A 7,563-nucleotide genomic window follows, 5' to 3' on the forward strand; every position below is an offset into this window, starting at 1 on the left:
ATAAAATTAATCTGCTGTCGACATCAGAATACGATTTGTTGCTTGCCACACTACAACCCTCCTTTTACCAGGTTCCCATGAAGAAATTGTAATGCTAGTCCACCACAACATACATGAGAGTCTCCCGATTAGCAAGGTGTAGTCTGTGTTTAATTTCATTGTGTATTAAAAAATCAGTTTGAGATCATTGTGAGGGGATTTCTCCAGTGGTTAGAAGTGGAAATTGGACTTCTCGAGAAAATGTTGTCCAAGGTTGCAAAAGTAACCACGGGGGCGGGGCTTAGCGAAGGGTAAATTCTCTGTAAATCAAGGAAATAGGTAGAATTGAGGAATCAAAACAACTTGCCCAATATTACGGTTTTTAAACCTAATCTTAAATTAATAGATTAAGCCCTTTATATTGTGTATTGGATTACAGATATGAGAAAACTTTGAACCTAACCTTCTGAATCCAGTTCAAATCCTGATGAGGGTGAGTGGTTTGACAAAAAGAGACTATGGATGATGACAGATTTACGGCATGAGATGAGCGGGGATAGTCGGTATAAACCCGATGGTTTTCTGCTGTCAGATTCTCACAGTAAGAAAATAAAGAAAGCATAAAAATGAACGATTCTCAGCTAAATACAGGCCGTTACGGGATTCGATGTCGGGTTGGCGAGTGTGTCATGTTTAGTAGAACAGGGTAACCTCGACTGGCCAGCGCTTATCAGTGGTGAGGATATCGCTAAGTAGTCTACTATAAGTCATGTACACAGCATAACAGTGCAATGAAATGCTTACTTGCAAGTTGAATGAGAGGAGAGACGCGCCTCGTCTAGTTCCTCACAATTATATAGCTTTTGTTCTCATTGGTCAATTATTGGTTATAACCTGGTTGCACTGGCGTCTCGGATTGGTTGGTGAGTGCAAATCGTAGTTGCAGACGACGATATGATTGGTTGTCGCAACCAGACATTTCCTTGACTCACCGTTGTCAGGGAGGTAGCGTTTCGCAACTACAATATTGTAAAGAAAGAGCAACACATTCCAAAGATGTAAGAAATGGTAGGCTACTGAGTGCTGGAGTGGTGTAAGAGTTGTGTTAAGTTTAATATATGACCAAAACTTGAGTTGTAGGCTACAGCTTGAGTAATCTTAGCCTAGTGTGGTCTATTTTGAAAACAAATACATTAACGCGTTTGATGTGTTTAGAGACATTGGATTTTAATTAAAATATTGTTCATTTTTTTAAAACTGCTCTAAACTTGAGAGAATAACTTATACAATAAAGTGCATCTTTCGAGGCTGACCTTTGTATTTCAAACTTCTCAACATAAAACCAGCGGCTCCGTGGCGCAATGGATAGCGCATTGGACTTCTAGGTTAAAGAGCGAAGTGATTCAAAGGTTGTGGGTTCGAGTCCCACCGGAGTCGAATTTTTGATCTGTTGATTGTGAAACATGAGTATATAGAATGATAATGAAACATCACAATACTGCGACTACACAACATACGCGTAACCAATAATTATTACTCTCCATAGGCATAAACGCACAGCTCTATATGCACACCGTAGCCTAATCTTTCACCGAAATTCAAGACACAAAATTAACCAAAAGCTGTATAATTTTATTTCCATCCGATGTCGGGTAGTTGTCATAGTCTATAATCCAATAGGCGACGGTTTACTATGTATATAAAAGCTTGAAACATTAAATACATTGCTGTGAAAAGTTGTTTGTGAACCGCTTGTTGCTCTCGACGTGCTCGTTCAGGGCTATGCAGCCTGAAAGCGTGCGTAACAGTGCACGAGGCGTCGTGTAAGACTGGCCTCTGGTGCTGGAAAAGCAGAGACGTCCAGTCATACAGTGGTGGAGCAGTGAAGTGCAAGGAAACCACATCAGTCTCACATACAAATATAGAATCACTTATTTAGTAGGCGGATGGATCAACACAATAATTCCGCTATGAACAAATATTGAAATATCCTTTTTATTTAGCAAATAATTGTCTTACTTTTTAACTCTGCATTGTTGGGAATTTGCTCGTAAGTAAGCATTTCACGGTAAAGTCTACACCGGTTGTATTCGGCGCATGTGACCAAAGCAATTTGATTGGATTTGAACACGCACAATGGTGTCCCAAACTTTGCCACCAAATGTGTCCATGCATCTGAACCGTTTGATAGTGACCTAACAGGTTGGATGGGTAGTATACCAGGGGCATTCTAATCACATTCTCTGTGCCACACATAGGCATATGTGTCAACAAATAAGACTACAATAGAGTATACTTTATGTGAGGACAGGGCCGCCCCTTCTCATTCTCGAATAGACTCTCCATCAATAGAAAGCTTTGGCTGTATCTCCCATTAGGAATTCCTAGTATAGTTCATCCAGTATTACGTAGAGGTCTACTACAGAGTAGTATCAATACCAGACATAAACAGGTATTTTACATGCAGTCGTGCATGAGCAAGTAGTGGCCACACGAGTTAATTGTTCAAAACATATTTGCCTTTCTCTTGAATCCAATTGCATCAAGTTAAATCGTTCTTACATTTGGTTCTAATATTATTGTCTATTATTCATTTAATGTCTCTTTGTGAGATTAATAACAAATTAGAAAAAATATAGGCCTATGTATTAAGCAATTATGTGTTTGAATAGCCTACCGTTTTTATAGGGCTAATGCGGAGACGTTATAATTTATTTAACAAGGCAAGTCAGTTAAGAACATTCTTATTTACAATGACGGCCAAATTGTGCGCCGTCCTATGGGACTCCCAATCACGGCCAGATGTGATACAGCCTAGATTCGAACTAGGGATTATAGTGACGCCTCTTAGCACTGAGCTGCAGTGCCTTAGACCGCTGCTCCATTTAGGAGCCCGCTCTCTCCCTGTCACACGTTAACGTCTGACAGGGAGAGAAAGTTACACGTTTGCGTTTATCCAGACTACAAACAATATTTCACTCTCTCCCAGACTTGCAGCATCAGCTTGGACTAGATTGATGCATCTCCGAAACCATGCATGTCATGTCCTGCACACCCAAGCCTTCACTGAAGAGCCTAAGCGAAGGGGGCAGTCAGTGCACACTTTAGGATTAGGGCTTAGCTGCACCAAACACAGCTAATTGTAGCCTACTACTATGCTACAATAGGGTAGGTTAGGCAAAGGAGGCAAGGGTTCGAATACCCCAGCCACTATGGCGATTCGTTTCTGCATAGGCTGTTCACATGGAACGATTCATCCATTTTTATTTGTCATCTAAATGATTCCGGCATGCATGCCTGCTGTACTGTGTTACTTAACATTGAGGATAAACCACAAGGGAACTCTGTTACCTTTATTTCGGCAGCCTTATGAAGGTCATATTAAAATGACTGATCTCTCCAAGTTTATATTATGAAGTGCCTCCCCTAAACGATAAATAAAAAGTGTATACATGCGATCAATGATCTTAATGTAACAGGGTGCTCGTTACTCTTCTACTTCGCTAACATCGATTGTTTCGGACTCAAGCCAATGCTTCTGTAAATAGCGGACCAGCCGTTATACAAAGTGATTTGTCCATTAACAAACGCTAGTTCGAGTCAATTCATTAAACGTAAATTGATGTGTCCCTACACTTATTGCCAAGGATCACGGGATGAGGCTAATATTAACTAATATTAATAATAATAATATATCTGCTCGTATTAATTACAAATTACAACATGTGTAGTTGTTCCGTATGGCTATCATAAGATGAATGCACTAACTATAAGTCACTCTGGACAACAACAAAAACAACAATAACATACAGTTGTCATGATAATCATTTATTTTAATTTATAAACAAACAAACCAAATCTGAATATGTTGATGATTATAATAGTATTTAGAATGTATCAGGCTTGCAATCTTATACAAAAATAAATGAACATCCTGAATTTCAAAGTCAGTGAGCTAGAAAAAAAGGGCGCACATCCTTTTTAAATGTGCAAGTTCCCATTCTGAGGGGATTCTACAAATGTCAGAACTTATTTAACTTCCCCCCAGACCAATTTAAATGTTCAGAATAGGCCTGTGAGAGATAAGTGGAGTTAGAGTGGCTTGTTGGTAATCGATTGAGAGAAGACATCCACAGAATTTGGAGAATTTTTACGCAAATGAATGTTGCTTCTGTCAGACCCGGTGACCGGGTCAGCTTTGTCCCAAGGCAAGTCAGAGGTGAAAAGGTCGAAGTTGAACTAGGGAACAAGTTCCAATCACCCAAGGAAGACCATGTTGTCGATGAGTATGTGAAGAGCTGTAAACACCAGTAAACATGCAATTTGATGTTTCTAATTGAGGTGAATTTGGAACGAGTGAAAACACTAAAATACATATTTGAAATGTTCTGGAAAACTGGGCATAACATCATACCCATTTGCACCTGAATTTAATCAAATTCATTGATGCAGTAGCAACTTATTTTCTTAGATTAGTATTTTCTTAACATGTAGGGCCTAAAGAATTTAAAACACGTAGGCTATACAACAGCGTGATGGAATAGTTCATTTGTTGTGCCTTTCAAGGGTTTATTTTTCAACCAATATCGGACTATATGTGAGCCACTTTCAAATTCTGAATGTCCCCTCGCTTTTCCGCCCGTTATCACGTTCTTTCCCCCTTGTTTCCCCCAAAACATATCAGCATAATGCGGGAATCAATAGTGACCAGTCGATTGTTGTTTTTCTCCATCATCTCCATTTTTAATTTCCATAAAATGTTTTAAATTCTTTAGGCCCTGCATGTTAAGAAAATACTAATTTAAGAAAATAAGTTGCTACTGCATCAATTAATTTGATTAAATTCAGGTGCAAATGGGGATGATGTTATGCACAGTTTTCCAGAAAATTCAGTCATTTACAGTCTTTAACTTCATTTAAGAGATGGAAAAATGTATGTAGAACTAGCCCAACTTTAAAAACATGTTTGTTGGCTGCACTACTTAAACTTTGAAAGTAATTCGTTTTGAATTGAATTAGTCTACTCGGTAAATTGGGCTAGTTGCTTTTTTCTCTACCCATGCTGAAATCTGTAGCAGAACCAAAAAGTGACGGACCCTATCGAGAAATGATAGGAAATTAATTTTAAGACCAGAAAACTGGCCGTGTCTATTAAATGTAGCCTAGGCCTAAGCTAGTCTACTCTCACTGGCTATACAGGCTATGTGCTATACATTTTGGTGTTTTGTTATAGGCTACTATCCTTTATAATTCATTTTGATACAATGGAACATTTTATTTCATGCTGAATTTAGGCATTTATTTCATATTCCCAATGTTAAATAGATGGTGTTCTCTTCTCCGTTTCAGACTGCGTGTGGGGGTAACATCTTGAAAAGAGTCGAAAAGCAGGTCATGTGCGGTGAAGAATGTTATGGAATTAGTGTGGCACGTGCACTATGGGGGCTTTCGCGGTAATTTATATCTTGTAGCCTAAAACAATGATTTATGTTTTGATTTGTTTTTGTAAATAGCCCAGATAAACTATTGCCACAATACTGGGACGGGATAACTATATTGCAAACCATTTATATTAAATCCCATGGAAAATTTGTTCGACACTGCTTAAATGCAGATGCATGCATGCAGAGTGGCACAAGGGTCTATGTTCAAAGAGCCTTTTGCAATGGTGTATAGAATTACGCTGATATAATGTTATCACCCTTCTCTGGTCATTGACCTCGACGTTCTGGTAATAACTATGTGAGTAGGTTACAGAGGATTCTGGGAGACATTGCCTGTAGGAAACAGCAGGGGTACTAGCGGCAAGCATAATATTTGATAATGAATTGGTTGTTGAGATAAGAATAAAACACATTAGGCTACAGAGCAAATTGAGAGATCTGATTTTCTAAAATTACATATCAACCCCTTACAATCTCAAAGCCTATTTAATGACCAATATCTAATAAACGTTCCCCGTGTAGGCCTAACTATTATGAAACTGGCCATTCAAAAAATAAACATGTTCCACTTTAAAATTAATGATGAACTCTTTAGGTTTAATGAAACCATCATAACCCATCATGAGACTTACGTAGATGCTTCACAAACCATTTATGAGCAGTCATGAGTGGTGATATAAAATGTCCTTACATCTTGTGCTTGGCGGAAGGTAACATAACCCTTTGGACACCCTTTACCTAACGTGAGACAGTGGTGTAACAATTACTCAATTGCCATACTTGAGTAAAAGTAAGTATACCTTAAACAATTGCTCAAGCAAAAGTGAAAGTCAAGTAAAATACTACTTGAGTAAAAGTCTAAAAGTATATATATTTTTGAAGTATCTGGTTTAAAAAATAAGTATCTGGTAAAAAGAAAAATCCTACTCAATTAACAAACATAAAAAGTAACAAGTAAAAGTAAATGCTATAGGCCTACATCAAATTCCTTATATTAAGCAAACCAGACAGCACGATTTCTTATTTTCTATTTTGTATTTATTTATGGACAGCCAACGGCACACTCCAACACTCAGACATCATTTACAAACAAAATATTTGTGTTTGCAGTAGGGATGACAATACGTTATATTGATGGGTGTGGAATTGGACCATGCGGTCCTGCCTGAGCATTCGACATGTAGCAACTACTTTTAGGTGTCAGGGAATATGTATGAAAGTAAAAAAATATATATTTTCTTTAGGAATGTAGTGGAGTAAAAAGTCAATTTGTCAAAAATATAAATACTAAACAACAGATACCCCCTAAAACTACTAGGAACCTACTTGAAAGTATTTTTACAGTTATTGTACACCACTGAAGTTACAGTTGCTTTTGGGTGTGTTCATAAATTCAATCTGGAGTGCCAGATTGCGCTAAGACTGCGCTCTGGGCATTCGTAAAATTCAGAGCGTTGTCAGATTGTCCGTTAGTAAATTCAGAGCTCTCAGAGTGCTCAGAGCGCACACTGGACGGCTCTGGCCGAGGAGCGTGTTCTGACCACACAACGGCAGTCAAGCACCCAAGCTAACTGGCTAACGTTGGCTAGCTTGCTAGCTACTTCCAGACACCAATGAGAGAACACCTCACTCTGACCATTTTACTCGTCCCTAGCAGAGCTGGTTAGGCTGTTTTCATGTTATCCAGAGTGTTGGTGACTGTAACTGTGCTGCTGGCAACAATTAAATTATGCTTTTTTGCTGACGTTTACTGACACCAGCCATATTCAACTGGTGTTGAGTGTTCATAAATTCATCATTTATTCTGAGCTCTGACACACTCAGACTAGAGTGCTCTGAAATCGGAGTAGATAGCCAGAGCGAATTTACGAACGCACCCATTGAGTGAATAAGGCAAAGTGAAGTTCTCATTAAGCCTTAATTGGTATCCTCCATTGAAGGGGGGACCATGGCAACATCCATATTTAGCCTACATAATGCAATCTGTATTCCAATAATGCTTTTCTGCCTACTTCAGTTTTTTTCAGTAGGCAATTCATGTTACGGACCTGTTACTTACTATGCTCTCTATTACATAGGGATGTTGAGAGTAGCCCAGGGCCCTTATTCACAAAGGTTCTTAGAGTAGGAGTGCTGATCT

General features: G+C 38.7%; 1 non-coding gene across 1 annotated transcript; it reads left to right on the forward strand.

The window, feature by feature from the left end:
• The first annotated feature begins 1,326 nt into the window (after window positions 1-1,326).
• Window positions 1,327-1,416, forward strand: trnar-ucu (transfer RNA arginine (anticodon UCU)). Its single transcript is given in 2 exon segments — window positions 1,327-1,363; window positions 1,381-1,416. It is a non-coding gene; the product is annotated as a tRNA-Arg (tRNA).
• Window positions 1,417-7,563: the final 6,147 nt, after the last annotated feature.

Source organism: Salmo salar, chromosome 12, assembly GCF_965601325.2.
Source record: "Salmo salar chromosome 12, fSalSal1, whole genome shotgun sequence".
NCBI classification, from domain to species: Eukaryota; Metazoa; Chordata; class Actinopteri; order Salmoniformes; family Salmonidae; genus Salmo; species Salmo salar.